Source organism: Blastomyces gilchristii (assembly GCF_000003855.2).
Source record: "Blastomyces gilchristii SLH14081 genomic scaffold supercont1.7, whole genome shotgun sequence".
Taxonomy (NCBI): Eukaryota; Fungi; Ascomycota; class Eurotiomycetes; order Onygenales; family Ajellomycetaceae; genus Blastomyces; species Blastomyces gilchristii.
This window is the reverse complement of record NW_003101676.1, coordinates 829746-849582: the sequence shown is the minus strand read 5'-3', so window position 1 is coordinate 849582 and position 19837 is coordinate 829746.

Below are 19837 nucleotides of genomic sequence, written 5' to 3'. Positions count from 1 at the left end.
ATAGAGTAATATCTCTATTGAACTGCTTAGAAAAGGTTTTAGAAAAGATAATAGCTACTCAACTATCTTTTATAAGCTCTATAAGTGATTCTCTTTTATTCAGTGAATAAATGAGAGATAGAAAACAGTGTTCTGCAATTGACACTGTTCTCTCAGTTATTCATAATATTCAAATAGCAAAGTATGAGAGTCTGGTCTCAACTGCAGTTTTTATTAATATAAAAGAAGTATTTAATCATGTTTCAAAGTCAAAGTTAATTCAGATATTGAAGATATTAAAACTGTCACTTTCTCTAATAAAATGAGTTAACTGTTTTATATCTAAAAGAATTATACAACTCTTCTTTGATGAAATGAAATAAGACAAGACTGAGATAAAAATAGAAGTACTACAGAGATCTTTAATCTCACTCATTTTATTTGCAATATACACTGCATATCTATTCAAAAATAGAAATATGAGAATAGTGCAATCTCTAAGTTATATGAATGATATTGATCTAGTCTACAGCTCAAAAACTATCAAAGAGAATTTAAAAGTAATTGAAGAAGCTGTAAAGAAAATCTTTATTAGAGCAGATATCAATCAAATTCAATTTAATATGAATAAAACTGAGTTAATTCATTTCTTTTCTAGATTCAATGAGAAAGAACTATCTCTAACTCTTTTAAATAGAGAGATTAAACTCAGTGTAAATATCAAATGATTAGAAGTATAATTAAACTTCAAGTTGAATTTTAAATATCACATACAACAAAGAACTGTCAAGGCAGAAAGACTATTGAACAACATAATCAGACTATTAATTACAGAGAGAGGTCTATTCTTCCAGACTATGAGACAGTTATATATAGCCTGTATTACATCAGTAGCTGATTATAAAGTTCAAGTTTGATGAAATAATCAAGAGAATTTCACTGAACTCTTTCAAAGTCTGCAAAACAGAGTCTTGAGAAGAATTCTAAGAGCATTCAAATCATCTTCTATTAAAGCAATGAAAATTGAAGCTTCAATTTCTTCTCCTGCTATTAGATTTGAAAAGGCCTGTATGAACTATGCTCTGAGAGTTGTAAAGATGAGCTCAAATCATATAATCAGAGAAAGAGTCTCTTCTTCATTTCTATCAATTAACTCTGGAAATGAACTGGATTGAAATAGATTTCTTGATTGAAATGAAAATAATTCTTCAAAGAAAATGTCTTCTCAACTGTACAGACTATGCTCTCTGATTAAAAATCAATTTTCTTCTTGAAATGTTGAAAAAGTTGATCATGAGAAGTTATCTCTCTGAAGAGAAAAGCTTGAATCTCTTATAAACTTACAAATAAGTGAACTATCAAAAGAGAAAGAATATGAACAGCATTTGAAGAGAATTTCTACAATCAATATAAAAGACTCTATTCTGATTTATTCAGATAGCTCAAAAAATGAGAACTTGAATAGATTAGGCGCAGGCATTGCTTATACTGAAGATAATATCAATTTTATCTCAGATTTCTGAAATCTAGACTGTGAATGTGAAGTCTTTGATGCTGAACTATTTATAATAGTGAAAGCTTTCAAACTCATTGAAATAAAATCTCATAAAAGAGGAAATTGTTTGAAAGAGGCATGAATATTCTCTGATAGTCAAGCTGCTTTAAAAAGACTTAGAAATAGTCAGATTCATAATGATTAAATGAATCTTGAACTGATCTTAAACTCTGTTTTGAAAATTCAAAATAGAAGAATATCAAAGCTGATAATTCATCTGCACTAAGTTCCTGCTCATATGAATATTCATGACAATGAATTGACTGATTCAGCTGTAAAAAAGAGTGCAGAATTAAGTAGATCTATTCAAAAAATTATGTCCTGATCTTTTATAAAGAGAAAAATAAAAGAATCTTGTTTAGACAAGTGAAATGAAAGCTGGTAGAAACAAAAGAAGAGTATACATTATTCAAGATTTGAAACAAAACTCAAGTGAAAATCTTGTTCAATTAAATGTAAAAAGAAAATATTCTCATCTATAATACAGCTGAAACTAGAACATGGCTATTTCAAATCTTATATACAAAGATTTGATGATAGATTTGACTCAATAGAATGCTCATTCTGCAATACAAATGAGAATTCTGAGCATATTGTAATACACTGTGCATTATACAATAGTCTCAGAGCCAGATTGAAAGAGAAGTATGATCTAAATCAATTAAATATGAGATTCTTATTCTCAACTGAGACAGGAATTAAATACTTAATAGACTTTCTATCAGAAACTCAAGCAGATACAAGAAAATGACTAAATTCAGAATTATCTGAATATGAAGAGGAGGAAATCAACCAGATATAGTCTGTTAAAACAGCTATATACTATCTTTTAATAATTTGTTTTATTACAGTCTTTCTTTACTTTATCTTTTTCTTTCAATTTCTTTCTGTCTATCTATTTAATATGTCTATCTTTAAGACTGTGTTCTCTTTTCCTTTGTCATGATATTGTCAAATGATTTCAAAGTATCAGAAGATGTTAAAACACTGCAATTTGTAAACAGTTTTTGTATTCTAGGCTGAAATTTTCTGATTTTGCATATCTGAAATTGATGAATGTATAATAGTTAACTTTACAGATATAGGAAAAACTCTGAGAACTAAAAGTTCTCAGATAGATGTTATAGTCTCTGACTGCATACATCTATAATTGAAGAATAATAATAATAATGATAAAGAATATGTTTGAATTCTTAGTTACATTTTCATTCTGATTTCATTATTGAGAATGATATTAAATGAGATCATGAAATTATTTCTCACTTATATAATATCATAACATAGTGCTCATTTGTTGAAAATTTAATAGAGAGTATTACTAAATATTGTTACTTTTCTGAACACAGATTATAATTCATATAATTTTAATTATGAAAAAAATATAAAATACAAAAAAAAAACAAAAAACAAAAAATAAAATAAAAACAAGAAAAAATCATAATAAAAAAAAAAAAAGAAAAAGAAAAAAAAAAATAAAAGAAAAAGAAAATAATAAAAAATAAAAATAAAAAAAATCAAGATTACAGAGCTGTAGTATTCTTAAAATACTCACTTCTCAGAGTCTTTACAATATTCATCATTAACTGTGTATTTCTTATAGTGAGAATAACACAGCTGTGATGAGTTATTGTCTTAATATCATTTAATAAATAATCAGTATATATCTGTATAAATGTGAATAATTAGAAAATATACACTTAAAAAGTGTGATCAGAGTGAACTCTGCTGTCACTTAAATAATATCAAGAATAAAACACTGAAATCAATGATTTTCTTCATTGATTTCACAGACAAGGTATGTGAAGATGATCTTGAGAAATATAAGATCTCTTAACTTCTGATAAAAATGAATCTCATGAAGAGACTCTATTTTCATGATATCAGAGACTGAGTGTTATTAAAAAGTGTTACTTTTATACAATGCATATGCACTTACTATGATAATTCACTCTCTGTGTATGTAACTGAGAGTTGTAGCTTTCTCACACTGCACAGCTCTTTCTGAGATGCTGCTGTTAATTTGTAACTCATACAGTCTCTCAGTTCAGCACACACTGCATGTATACAGTTCTGTGTGCTGAGACTGTGTTGATCATTATGATCTGACATAGTACTCACTTTTCACAGATCATGTTTCATTTGAGAGAGAGAGAGAAAGATACAACTGTTGTTTTATTAAGAGAGAAATGAATAATTAGTATTATTAAATGTAATTTAATTCATCTGCATTTAAAATTTGATTAGTCTATACTCTTCAATTTGAGGATTTCTAAGAGTGTTTTAATAGTTTTCATATCAGCTTGAACTTAGTGATGAGTTGAAGAAGAAGAGAAATGAGAGAAGAAAGAAATGAGAATAACTTATCTTTATAATATAAAAATAGAGAATTGCTGCAATCATTCTCTTTAGTAATAAAGATCTGTTTTCTGCATGTATTTCTGATATAGATTATATGATAAATATATACAAAGAATATCAATAGTGCATGCATTGAATGAAGATAATATTGCTATATAATACTGTAGTCATTTCTGTACATCTCTGAAAACTGTTAATAGTTTCTTTATCTCTTTATATTTGATAAGTCAATAATATATTCTGATGCACTCTCTCTTTCATTATTATTATTATCATCATCATTATCATTATTATCACTATTATTATCATTATCATCATTATTATCATTATTATTATATCATTACTAGCTATCTTCTCTGTATTCACTCTCTCTCAATGCTTATTAAAATTAATTATGTCATTCTTCTTCAAATATTCTGCAGTCCTGCGGATCATCAAGGCGCGTGAGCACTGTCACAGATTGAAAAGAGAGAAGAAGAAGGTGTTTAAGCATGAAAAGACAGATTGTAAGATATATTATAATATCTTGAAGAGACTCTATAAAAGAGTAGAATGATAACAATTTTAAGTAATACTTCTGATAGATTTAGACTGAACTAAGTATAGAAATAATTTAGATGACACTGTCTGTGAGAGATTGAAAAAGAAGACAGTGAAAAGCCTTATACAGTAGTGATAAGACTAGAAGAAGTTCTGAGAATAATTTAAGATCAAGATAAAGAGAGAGAGAAAGAAGAAGAGTGTTATTATAAATAAACAGTGATAGAAGAAGATTGAGAAGATATTGAAGTAGAAGACAAAGAAGTCAAAACTAGTAAGTTTTTTATTAAGAGATAACAATTTTTGATAACACTTCTATTCTCTAATTGATTAGCAGAAGCTGACAGAGAAGAAGGAAATTAAGACCTTGTTCAGGTCTTGAATACACTTCATAATTCAGAATATTGAGAAGACAGCTCTGCTCTCTGAGCATGTCAATCTGCTTACTGCTGAGATGAAACCTGAGACAGCAGATCAGAAAATGTGAGATTTTAAGATGTAGATTGACCTGGCTAAGAGAGAGCAGTGAGAACCCTTCTCTGAGAAGGTAGCAGAGAGAGATTTTAAGATGATTATCATCTCAGATAAGAAGAAGAAGAAGAATAAGAATAAGAAGTAAATTATGAAAAATAATGAGAAGAATGAGAAAGAGAAGAAAGATAATAAGTAGAAAAAGTTTTTTTCTTTTTATATTAGTTAGTTATAAGTTTATAACTATTAGTTAATAATTGAAATTAATTTTAAGTTTTCAAAAATTATTGTACAAGTTGTAATCAATTATCAATGTCAGAAATAATATATATATATATATTCAACTATCATGTCACTATAATGTATAAGTATCAACATTTTTTCAACATTGATATTTATAATATTAATATATTTTTAATAATATTATCTGATAATGTAATTTGATAATACTCTCTTTTATAATATTAATATATTTTAAGAAATATAACAGAGATTAATTAAGATTGTTTATTTACTTTTATACATTGATGATATTCAATCTGAGTTAGTACTAAAATTATAACTAAGTTAAGAAAGAAGATTATTTTCTCTTATATTAATTCTTCTTATACACATCAGTGATCAGTTATTGAAAATAAATTATTATCTTTCTCAAATTATTATTATATCTTCTGAATTCACTTCTTTCACTTCTTTTACTTCTATTGAAGATTTACAAACTCTTCAAGAAATCACTGTGAATTACAAAGTCTATATTATTTACAATTCAACACAGAATGCTCTCTTTCAATTATAATAAATAATCACTTCATTCTTCACATCAGATTTCAGGTCATAAAATTTATGAAAAACTCAATATAAACACTGAGATGAATTATGAAATAATTATTAATAGATTGTATCACAGATTACTGAAGAGTTATCTCTCTGCTATAATCACTACAACTTCATTCAGAAATATTTATTATAAACTGATTATAACTCTGAAGAAATTTTCTAACATCTGAAGTCATCAGAATGTAGATAATAAAAGAAAAATAATCAGAAAATTACTACTGAGCTGATAAGTTACTCTATCAGATAATAATTTTTGATAATACTAACTTTCTAATTTGAAGAAAATCATGTGAAAATAATTATATATTAGTACTCTGATTCTACAACTCTCATCTGATAACTTTCATGAATAATTACTTTGTATATATATATCTCTGAATCTTTCTCTTCAATTAATTGAAAACTCTGAATTCTGAATACTTCTTTAAATGCTTAATTCAAATCTTCATATCCTACATTGATTCTGTCTTCAGTTCAATCTTGAGATATACTACAAAGTCAATATATAATATATAAAATCAGAGTTGAAGAATCATTGAAAAGTGTCTCTTTCAGTGAATGTATAAAGTAGTATAAATAATCTTATATTTATAGAAGTTATATGTTATTACATTGATAAGAACTGAACTTATTAAAAGATATTAATTGAATTTGAATTATTGATCAGTAGTTATACTGAAAATTATATAACAGAGATATTAATAACTATGATTAAAAATGACTATTAAAATATTAGTCTCAATCTTCTTATAATTACAACTGATAATGCTGTAAATAACTACACTATAATAAAGAGCTTAGAGCAAAAATTGACTTTGCATTTCTGAAATGATAAACAAGGTTATATTCTCTGTATTACTCATGTGATTCAACTTGTAATACAAACACTGATAAAGAATCTTAATATTAAAATAAAGAATAATAAGATGACTGATTCTTGAAATAAGAATAAGATGAAAGTGATTACTTAAGTAACTTTTATATTCACTTTACAAAAGATAATGTATTTTAACAACACTTTTTAATATTACTTTTTAATAACATTTTTTGATAACACTACTGTTAATTTTGAATAGATTGACTAATAATTTAAATATCACAGATTTGAAACATTGCTAATGCAATTTGTACCTTCTCTAAATAATAATAATAATTTCATGATATTCAATAAACAAACAAATCAGTCACATCACTGAATATAATACAGAATGTTAGAATACAATGAAGTTTAATATATAAGATGACTGTTCAGACTCTTCAATTATATCAGATAATTGATCATTGAGTGTAATACTCTGATTAGAAAAAGATTCAGATATTGAAACTTTCTAATATAAAGTGAACTTAGTTGAAATATGTGATTGATTTACTGTTTCAGTTTTATAAGATAATAAAGACAGTCTCAATCACTCATACATCAATACTGCAGTCAGTCTGATGAGTATATAACAGTTTATTTACTCATCTTAAGAAGCAGTTGAATCACTTAAAAAGAAATTCAGTCTGAGATAATGCTATAGCACAGACTATTATTACTGTAAGAAATAAACTGATATATTACTACAGTAAAACTGAACAATCTTTTACAGAGTACTATGCTATAGCAGCTCTACTAGATCTCTTTTATCAAGTTAATATCTACACTTCTCAAGATTGAACAGAGAAGAAATGAGACTCATATGTTAAATTAGTCTGAGACTACTACAATGTCAACTATCAGAGATTTGAATAAGCAGATATTTGAGATATGAAGACAGTGAAATATAATTCTCTAGTAAATAACAATTTTTAATAACACTTCATATTATATAGAACTATAATACTAACTTTGAAACAGAACTTGCATACATTGATTGCAACTGAAAATCAGATAAAACTATATACTTATAAAACTGAATTTGACTGCTATCTTCAAGATAATTTAATAAATTTACATATCAAATCAATTCTAGAGTTATGAAAAATTATTAAGAGTACATATTCAACTGTTGCACTGATGATATATGATATTCTGATAATTTCATTAACAGAGATGAGAATGAAGTGAACATTCAACTCAAGTTAAGATATTTATCACTATCATCAGAGACAATTACAAGAAGAAATAATCAAGAAACTCATGATTATAAAATATGAAATTATCAGACAGTTTAATATCTCTGATCACAGTATATCACAGAAGTGTAGTTTTCATAAGAAAGTAAAGAATAAACTTGTACAAGAATATATTTAGTTGTTTCATAAGCATTATCAATAATCATTACTAAATTCTGATTATATAAGCAATCACTGAATAAACTGAATGAGACTGATTTTGATCTTCAGTCTCAGTCTCATTCTGATTTTGAAAGAATGATTATCTTTCACAGTTTATTCTGAGAAATTACTCTCATTTCACTGTTCTTGAATTAAATCTGATCATTTTTCACATCATTTCTCTCAGAAATGGTTCATTTTCAGATTTTTTAAGGCTTGGTTCTGGTGAGACTCACGTCAAGAAATGTATGAGATCAGATTAAATGAGATCAGATTAAATGAGATTAAATATGAAATTTATAGTTCTGCTGACCAGTCTATATATATCAGTGATCAGTTATTATCTTTATTAAAAATAAATTATTATCTTTCTTAAATTTTTATTATATCTTCTGAATTCACTTCTTTCACTTCTTTTATTTCTATTAAAGATTTATAAACTCTTTAAGAAATTACTGTGAATTACAAAGTCTATATTATTTATAATTTAATATAGAATACTCTCTTTTAATTATAATGAATAATCACTTCATTTCTCACATCTGATTTCAAGTCATGAAATTTATGAAAAACTCAACATAAATATTAAGATAAACTATAGAATAATTATTAGTAGATTGTATTATAAATTACTGAAGAGTTATCTCTCTATTATAATCACTGTAACTTTATTCAGAAACATTTATTATAAACTAATTATAATTCTGATGAAATTTTTTGATATCTGAAGTTATTAGAATATAGATAATAAAAGAAAAATAGTTAGAAAATTACTACTGAGCTGATAAGTTACTCTATCAAATAATAATTTTTAATAATACTAACTTTCTAATTTGAAGAACATTATGTAAAAATAATCATGTATTAGTATTCTGATTTTACAACTCTTATCTGATAACTTCTGTGAATAATTACTTTATATATATATATCTCTGAATCTTTCTCTTTAATTAATTAAAAACTCTGAATTCTGAACACTTCTTCAAATACTTAATTCAAATCTTCATATTTCACACTGATTATGTCTTTAATTCGATCTCAAGATATATTATAAAGTTAATATACAATATCTAGAATCAGAGTCAAAGAATCATCAAAGAGTATCTCTCACAGTGAATGTATAAACTAGTATAAATAATCTTATATTTATAAGAGTTACATGTTATTACATTGATAAGAACTGAACTTATTAAGAGATATTAATTGAATTTGAATTATTAATCAGTAGTTATACTGAGGATTATATAGTAGAGATATTAATAACAGTGATTAAAAACAACTATTGAGATATTAGTCTCAGTCTTCTTACAATTATAACTGATAATACTGTAAATAACTACACTATAATAAAGAGCTTGAAGTAAAAATTAACTGTGTATTTCTGAAATAATAAACAAGATCATATTCTCTGTATTGCTTATGTGATTCAACTTGTAATATAAACACTGATAAAGAATTTTAATATTGAGATAATGAATAATGAAATAGCTGATTCTTGAAATGAGAATAAGATGAAAGTGATTACTAAAGTAACTTTTATATTCACTTTACAAAAGATAATATTTTTTAATAACACTTTTTAATATTGCTTTTTAATAATACTACTATTAATTTTGAATAGATTGACTAATAATTTAAATATCACAGATTTAAAACATTGTTAATACAATTTATATCTTCTCTAAATAATAATAATGATTTTATAATATCTAATAAATAAACAAATCAGTTACATCACTGAATATAATACAGAATATTAGAATACAGTGAAGTTCAATATATAAGATAATTATTCAGACTCTTTAATTATATTAGATAATTGATCATTGAGTATAATACTCTGATTAGAAAAAGATTCAGATATTAAAACTTTCTGATATGAAGTGAACTCAGTTACAATATATAATTAATTTACTGTTTCAGTTTTATAAGATAATAAAGATAGTCTCAATCACTTTTACATCAATGTTACAGTCAGTCTGATAAGTATATAACAGTTTATTTACTTATCTTGAGAAGTAGTTAAATCACTTAAAAAGAAATTCAGTCTGAAATGATGTTATAGCACAGACTATTATTACTGTAAGAGATAAACTAGTATATTATTATAGAAAAACTGAACAATCTTTTACAGAGTACTATACTATAGCAGCTCTACTAGATCTCTTTTATCAAGTTAACATCTACACTTCTCAAGATTGAATAGAGAAGAAATAAGACTTATATGTTAAATTAGTCTGAGACTACTATAATATCAACTATCAGAGATTTGAATAAGCAGATGTTAGAGATATGAAGACAGTGAAATATAATTCTTTAGTAAGTAATAATCTTTGATAACACTTCATATTATATAGAACTATAATACTAACTTTAAAACAGAACTTATATATATTGATTGCAACTGAAAATCAGACAAAATTATATATTTATAAAACTGAATTTAACTACTATTTTCAAGATAATTCAATAAATTTATACACTAAATCAATTCTAGAGTTATGAAAAATTATTAAGAGTATATATTTAACTATTACACTGATGACATATGATATTCTGATAATTTCATTAATAGAGATAAGAATGAAGTGAAAGTTTAACTCAAGCTAAAATATTTATCACTATTATCAGAAACAATTATAAGAAGAAATAATCAAGAAACTCATGATTATAAAATATAAAATTATCAGATAGTTTAATATCTCTGATCACAGTATATCAGAGAAGTGTAGTTTTTATAAGAAAGTAAAGAATAAACTTATATAAGAATGTATTTAGTTTTTTTATAAGTGTTATCAATAATTATTATCAAATTCTGATTATATAAGTAATCACTAAATGAACTGAATGAGACTGAATTTAATCTTCAGTCTCAGTCTTATTCTGATTTTGAAAGAATAATCATCTTTCACAGTTTATTCTGAGAAATTACTCTCATTTCACTGTTCTTGTATTAAATCTGGTCATTTTTCACATCATTTCTTTCAGAAATGATTCATTTTCAGATTTTTTTAATGCTTGATTCTGATGAGACTCATATCAAGAAATGTATGAGATCAGACTAAATAAGATCAAATGTGAAATTTATAATCCTGCCGGTCAGTCTAATCTCAGCTCTGTTAAATATTCATAGATCTATTAATCAGCTATCATGACCTCACTATGTATTAGAGACTAATTATAGACTCAATGACTGCAGTTCTTCCTATCAGTATTAAAACTTGATAGTGAGCTTATAGACTCTAGTCTATCAAAATACTCTGTCTAGAGTTCAGATATATATCTAGATCTGCTAGTCAGATAATTTTCATAATTATTCTCTGTATTAAAGAGAGAGCTAGGCTCTGATGACAGCTCTAGTTAGAAACTAGCTTAAGTAGTGTATAATTACTACATTAGACTTGATTCTATATTATTAAAACCTTGACAGATGCACAGTAGAATAGTGAGATATTAACATTTTATATCAGCTCTGATGAGTGTTCACAGAATCTTGCTTAACTAGTGACTTGACTTGCAGTAGAGAGTTCTACCCTGTATCAAGCCTTACTAATTAAACTCAGTCTCTATTACATGAGAGCTTTCATGAGTAAGAAGTAGCAGATGTCAGTGATGAGATTCAAACTCATACATCTCTAATGTATACGGCCTTGATTACCAGTCTTATTAACTAAGCTATGCTGACTAGTAATAGTATTCAAATCTAGATCTATTGCATCTAAGTGTGTAACTTGTGTTATTCGAAGTCTGATTATCTATTCTCTGCTAAGATATACTTAATTGCAGTATTTTCTATCATAGCTGACTCACTTATTTCTGTACAATGAGAATGTTATATACTTCTTTTACTATATCTAATTATGAGATTAAGCATTTTCATTCTGCTCTTAACTCAGCTATAAGATTACAATGAAGATCTATAAATAGAAAGATATTAAAAGCTTCTTATTTAATATAAGATAGTGTAAGCTGAAGTGTGTAAAGTATAATATAAGATTACTCACTTATTTACACTCAGTGAAGTATTTATAATACTTATCTTATATATTTACTTTCTCAAAGTTATGCATCATTCATTTGAAAAACTTATTTCATATTTATAAAAATGATTATTACTTTAAGTCTGTGAGATTCATCTTTTTATCAGCTATTTATAATGACTTTACTTTTTCATATAGAAATATAACAGATTTTAAGACTTATTAAAATTCTGTTAACTATCTGTCTATAAGTTCATACTTGATTTAATAATATAATTGTATCTGACTTAGTTAGCTGATTATAGTATTATTTTTTCAGTCATTATTAAAGCTTAATAACTTTAGTAGATTACTTAGCTTGATATATCTTATGCTTGAATTCTCATCATGTGTAGTGATCTAAGATAATGTGTACATTTTTAAAGAGATTATGAATAATTATGATAAGATCTTCAGATTTAATACAGTTATCTATCTACATAAATATTCAATCTCTCACTGCAGATCTATGATCTGATTTTTTCTATTTTTATTAATAATAGTGATTGTATTAGTAAAGCTCTTTATAATGAATGCTTACTCTGCAGTGAATGTCAATTGTTATTTAACTTTTACTTCAGTCTGTCACTGTGTATACAAGACTATAATTTTCTTTAGAATTCTCATATACATACAGAGTTTTGATTTCAGTTCAGTAGTCTCAGCTGCTTTTCTTACTGCTTTAAGTAAACTCTCTGAAAAATTCTGCATATCTTCTGATTCAGGTAGCAGAGAAGAGTATTATTGTTCATATTAACTAGAGAAGATATTTATTTCAGTAATTTCTTATTAATTATACAGTATCTATTATTATATCATTATATTATTTCTGTTATCATTGTATAACTCTGATAATAACTACTCTTCTTTTATTCTTCTGAATAGAGAGTGAACTTCTTTGAATCTGATTCATTACTCTCATCTTCTTTTTCTCACATTCTTATCATGTTCACATATGTGATATTTATCTAAGTGTGAAGTTTTCTTCTAACAAGCAGAGCAGTATCAATTAGATGCTCTTTCACTCATTACTTCTTTATGTACTATCTTTTGAGATGTTTAGAATCACTCTGACATGATAACTATAAATCACTTCATAGACAGAATTATCACACTCTGAAGAAGTCTGCACTTCTTACTAGTTTTTAGACATGCTATCAGATGTGATTCAAAGATTGCTTAAGTCAGTGTATAATTACAGATATACACTGACTTCTTATATACATTATACTAGATTAATTAGTGACTGCTATGATCTCTTTACATTTGTAAGCATATTCAGAAGCAGCTGCATTATTATTCAGTAGTTATATATTCTTCTAAATTATACACTGAGATTTAAATTTCTTCTTATATAGTATTATATTTTTTTAAGCTTTATCTCACACAGTTGTATAATAATTTTATTATTTTTCTTAATTATTTATTCTATCAGCAGCTGTAATCTACATTCAGATATTTATATGTTAATAAGCTATTAATATAACTGCTGAAAGATGAGTGTAAGTAGATTGATAAATTACTTAAGTTTTCAGAGTTTTCAGAGCTTTCTAAGCTTATTAAGCTTATTCTGTATTATTATTAACCGTAATTTCATCATTTCTGAGTTATTTCTCTTCATTTTTTAACTATTCTCTACTTATATTTAGTCATTTTAACTGTTTCAATTGTATTATAGATAATTTGAAAATTAATTGAAGTAAATTATAATTGTGGCGGGCTGCGCCCGATCAATTATATAGACTATTCTGTTACACTTCACAGATTTCAACCACTTCATTCTTGAACGCGTATGCTCTGATTCTCAGCCATTCTCAATCACTGATCCTCAGCTGCTACAAACATGTATAGATTCTTCCACTCTGAAGCTTCACTGCATACATCATCACATACATGTATAAATATTCACTTTGATCACTGATTCTCACACTTTCTCTTTCTTTTTCTTCTCTAACATTTTTCTCTTTGTTATATAAGATCTATAAATATTATACTGATCTATTCAGCGTAGGCCTCTAACACTAGAAAAACATTCATTGTCTTCTTATTAGAAATGATTATTCATGTATTATCTTCTCATTAGAAACAATTATTCATCAAGAGATATCTGAACATGTAACAATGTATAAGAAAGAGAAACACAGTTAAGCAGACACTGAGTTCTCAGATAGAAGCTTGCTTATCAGTTACTCTGATCTCATAATAAGATCTTATAAAGAGAATATCAGTGAAAGACCTGAGAGTTCTGACACTCAGATATATAAGATATTCATACAATTACACTTCTTCAAGATTTCATAGATATCATATACTCAATGAACAACATGTTTAATAACAATATAAGAGAACTCTCAAACATGAGTATAGAAGTAATATCACAGTGACTCTGAGTAATGTTGAAATTACAACAGCAATAGATAGCTGATATATATACAACTTAACAACTTCAATATTTCAACAATTAACTTAACAAGAAACTTATGCAATTCTAATATCTACAGAATCAAATATAAAAGCACTGAAAGAACACTTAGATACTCTTACATATTTTAATACTTTCAATCTCACTCTCTACTCATTATAAAGAATGAAAATGCTTATGAAACTGAGTGTGAATGAAAATGTCATCAGTTCACTAATCAATCAAGATTAGTATATCAATGAACAATTGAAGAATTGTATGAAATAGAAGTTTTATTCATGAATGAAAGCATGTGAATCAGCATTACAAATGTCTGATAATATTATTAAATATCTTGATATTCTGTTCTGAGACACTGTTATACAATAGAAAGTATTAGATTAATTATAGAGTATTTAACAGAGAAACACTTCTCTTACAACATTCATCTCTGACTTTGACATTAAAATCTTAGAAGCAGATGATCAATCTTGAGAGAATTGAATGAAGATTAGTATACTTAAGAAGACATTAACTTTCAAACTCTTACAAACTCTTATAAGTGTAAATAAAGACTCAACTTATAAAGGCTTCTGCACACAGCTTCAGATATTGAATGACTGTCTTATCAAGCTCAAGAGTATACAGAACAGTAATAGAAGATATTACACTTATACACCTGCACTGAGAAATAACTCAGTCACTTATACACCTGTATCAAGAAACAATAACAATGATACAGATGCTATGAACTGAGTAGACTTGAATATCTATATATAAGCAAGAGTCTCCGCCATCTGAACAGGCTTTTAAGTCTCTGAGATCACTTCTGAAGAAGTCACTAATCAATGTTAATGAGAAGTATGCATCAACTGTAACTGATCAGAGCATATTACTTTCAACTATCAATCAGCCTATGTGCCTTCTTACTCAAAGAATAAATCAGCACCTGTTCATATTAATCACAGTATATTAGAGAAGGATTCAGAAGATAACTATGAGAATATCTTGATAAAACAGGGAAAAGATTAGCTTCTGTTCAAATTTGCAAACAGAAGCTTGAAGAGATCAGATGACAATGATTTGAAGAGAAAATAATAATGAATGCAATTCTTGTATCTACTGTGATCAATAACATATATAATATGAAAGTCATGATAGACAGTGATCTATGTTATTATATTATGATTAAATCTTCAGTTGTAAGACATTATAATCTTCAGTGTATTTCCTTATTAAAATCTCAACTTCTCACAGAATTTGATGACTCAAGAGACATTTATATCTGTTACATGATAAAGTTGAACATAGATATTAAAGAACATCAATATGAAGATATCTATGCATATAAAGTTGATAATCTTGATTATAATTTTATGTTAGAACTGATCTGACTATCTGAATAAGATATCTTATTAAATGCTTGAAACAGAAGCTTAATATTCTCTAATAATAATAGAGTTCATGAAGATAATATTCACAAGACTATGAATCTGACACAGATCTCTGTCAACATCTATAAAATGCTCAGAAAAAGAAGTTACTAAAAGAATTACTGATAGCAGAATTATATATCAATTTATTCTATCAGTCTGATCAATATTAAAAAGGCTCTAGAAAAGGTATTCTGTGTTATAATAACAGATTCTCATACAAAACTCACTTAATAATATCATGAATATCTAGATATCTTCTGACAAGATAATAATGCTACAAATCTATCTCTCTTACAAGGTTCAGAAGTGAATCACAGTATCAAGTTGAAAAAGAAGAATGATAAGAACTCTGAATCATTATAAGGCTCTCTTTATAACATGTTCTGAGATAAACTTCTTCTTCTTCAGAAGACACTTAATAATCTGTTAAATAAGAGATTCATATATATTAGTAACTCTTTCACTGCAGCTTTTATTCTCTTTGCAAAGAAATTAGATAAAGAACTTTAATTCTGTGTGAACTATTGAGAATTGAACAGATTAATGAAGAAGAACTGCTATTCTTTATCTCTTATTAATAAAACTCTAGCTCACATTGAATAAGCTCAATAATTTATAAAACTTGATATTATTACTGTGTTTTATAAAATCTGTATCACTGAAGAAGATGAATGACTTACAGCATTCTGAACATGTTATAATCTCTTTGAATGAATAGTTACACTCTTTGAACTGATCAATACTCTCAGTACATTTCAGAAGTATATTAACTGAGCACTTCAGAATTTCCTTAATGAATTTGTATCTGTATATCTCAATAACATTCTCATCTTCACTGATGAGTTCAGAGAAGAATATCAAGAATATATGTAAAGAGTATTATAATAATTATAAGAAGCAGAACTATCAATAGATATTAACAAGTGTAACTTTGAAGTCAAGAGTATTAAATATCTAGATTTTATCATAGAAGCTGATAAGGAAATTTGAATGAATTCTGAGAAAGTCTTCATCATTCTTGAATAAGAAGCTTCATATACTGTGAAAGATGTATAAAGCTTCATCAGATTTATCAACTTTTATTAATAATTTATACAAAACTTCTCAGATATTATAAGATCACTTACAGAACTTATCAGAAAGAACTCAGTATTTCAGTGATCAGCAGATGCTAAAGCTGTATTTATATAGATAAAGAAGATATTCATTAATATCTCTCTACTAATAATATTTAATCTCAATTATGAAATAGTTATTGAAGCTGACTTCTCTGACTATGTTACAGAGAAAGCTATATTGTAATATAATGATGAAAATATCTTATAATCATATGTCTTCATGTCTAAGAAACTGAGTCTTACTGAATATAACTATGAGATCTATAATAAGAAACTTCTTACAATTATACACTGTCTAGAAGAATACAACTCTGAACTCTGAAGTATCTCTGAATTTGAGATAATCACAGATTATAAGAATCTCAAGTACTTTATAACTATCTGTACACTTACTGAATAACAGATACAATGATCTGAGTTCTTAAGCTACTTTCATTTTATAATACACTATCATCTCAGCAGTTAGAACTCAATGACAGATGTTCTCTTATAATAAGAGTAAGATATGTCTTCTGATATAACAGATATCTGTTGAATGAATCAAGAACATCAGCTTCTAAATTTGAAGATATTAGTTAATCAAGATAAAACAACTCATGATACTATACATACTTCTCTGATTAGAACACTCTCTCTCTGAACTGTCACTGACACTGATACTGATACTAATATCTCAACTTCTTCTAAATCTACACTGAATGAATTATAGTATGTAACAGCTCAAACTAATGAACTTCTTCAAGTACTCACTGAAGTAGTATATTAAGAAGCATCTTAATTCCTCTCAGAACTACATATAAGAACTGATATCTTAGAATGTTCAATCAATGATAATAACACTTTATAATTCTGTGAATAATGCTGAGTCTCTCACTCTGAATTCTTATACACTCAGATAATACAAGAGATACATGACTTTTATATGATCAGTCATTCAGGTTATGAATAACTGTATTGAATAGTCTCTCAGAAGTTCTACTGATCTGAGATATTAAACAGTATCAGATATTTCATCTGAAACTGTAATCATTGTTTCTCTATCATTTTGTAAAAGAACTGTAGAAAAGGCCTGCTGAAACTACTTGATATTTCTGATAGAATCTAGTAAGATGTAATAATTGACTTCACTGTTGATCTCTCTGAGAGTAAGAACTGTAGAAACATTCTGGTCATTATAAAGTGATTAAGTAAGAATATAATATTGAAACTCTGTAATAAGATAAATACTGAACAAGTTATTAAAGCTTTTCTAAGAAGCTCATTCTATCAGATGTATGAATTGCTAAGATCTATAGTATCAGATCAGAGTCATTAATTTGTAAGCACTCTCTGAACAAGAATCTGTCAAGTTCTCAAGATTATACACTGTTTATTAACTATCTATCACTCTGAGACTGATAATATATCAGAACAGACAATTCAGACTGTAAAGAATTATCTTTATAAGTTCTGTAATCACTTATAAGATGATTGATATAATCTTCTTCTATATACAGAGATTACTATCAATGATCAAGATACTGTCTTAACAGATATAAACTTATTCTTTCTTATATATAATTATTATATAAAAGTATTAAATCTTCTAGAAATTATACAGTTCACACTGAATCTCTGCAGTCTGATTCAGATTACTGATATTATAGTAACAAAACTCTGAGATATCTGTGACTGAGTAGAAGCTTTTATAACAAGTACTAAACAAGATTAAGAGAACTGAATCAATATTTACTGAGATCTCACTGAGTAATATAAGATAGAAGATCTGATATGATTGAATCTTAAGAATATACAGATCACACACTCATTCTGTACATTGAACTATTATTATATGAAATACACAGTGACAGAGATTCTAGACAGTTATAACTACTGTCTTAATACTTTATCAGAGATTTATAATGTGTTTTATATAAGCTTACTCTGCTGTACTATTACTGATCTGTTCTCTTCTTAACTGACTTTTAACTGACAATCATCAGGAATTGTAGAAGAAGATAACAAACTTGAATAAAAGATTAAGAATATTCTTAATAAGAGACCCTGCAGCTGCAGCTGACAATATCTTATAAAATGAGTCAGATATAATTATCTGATCTGAACTCTGAGTTCTGTATTATCTGAAACAGTGACTCTTAACTGATGAGAACTGCTTCTGAAAAGAGAGAACTAATGTGACAGACTGTGCCTGATCAATTATATAGACTATTCTGTTACACTTTACAGATTTCAACTGCTTCATTCTTGAATATATACACTCTGATTCTCAGTTATTCTCAATCACTAATTCTCAATCACTATAAACATGTATAGATTCTTCTGCTCTGAAGCTTCACTATGTACATTATCACATATATGTATAAATATTCACTTTAATCACTGATTCTTACACTTTCTCTTTCTTTTTCTTCTCTAACATTTTTCTCTTTATTATATCAGATTCATAAATCTTATACTGATCTATTCAGTGTAGATCTCTTACAATAATGTATTTTAATTACTAATTATATATATTATAGTTTTAAAATCTTTATATAAGCTGTTTAATATTTAATTTCATTTTACTTAAAGCTTTTATATTAACTTTATAACACTCTTACAGTGTTTTTTTTTTATATAATTGTTTTTTATTAACAGCTGTAAATTATATGAAATTTATTTATACAAGTTATATACAGCTATTTATATATTTTATTATATTTATCTGAGAAATTAAACAGTATGTTTCTTAAGCTGAATAAGCAAATGTAAGTGAGTAATTAAAACTTGTTTATAATTAAATATTAATAATAATAATAATAATCAATTAAAAGAATAATATAATTTAAATTAATTAAATATAAAATTTCTATTTTCAACTGAGATAG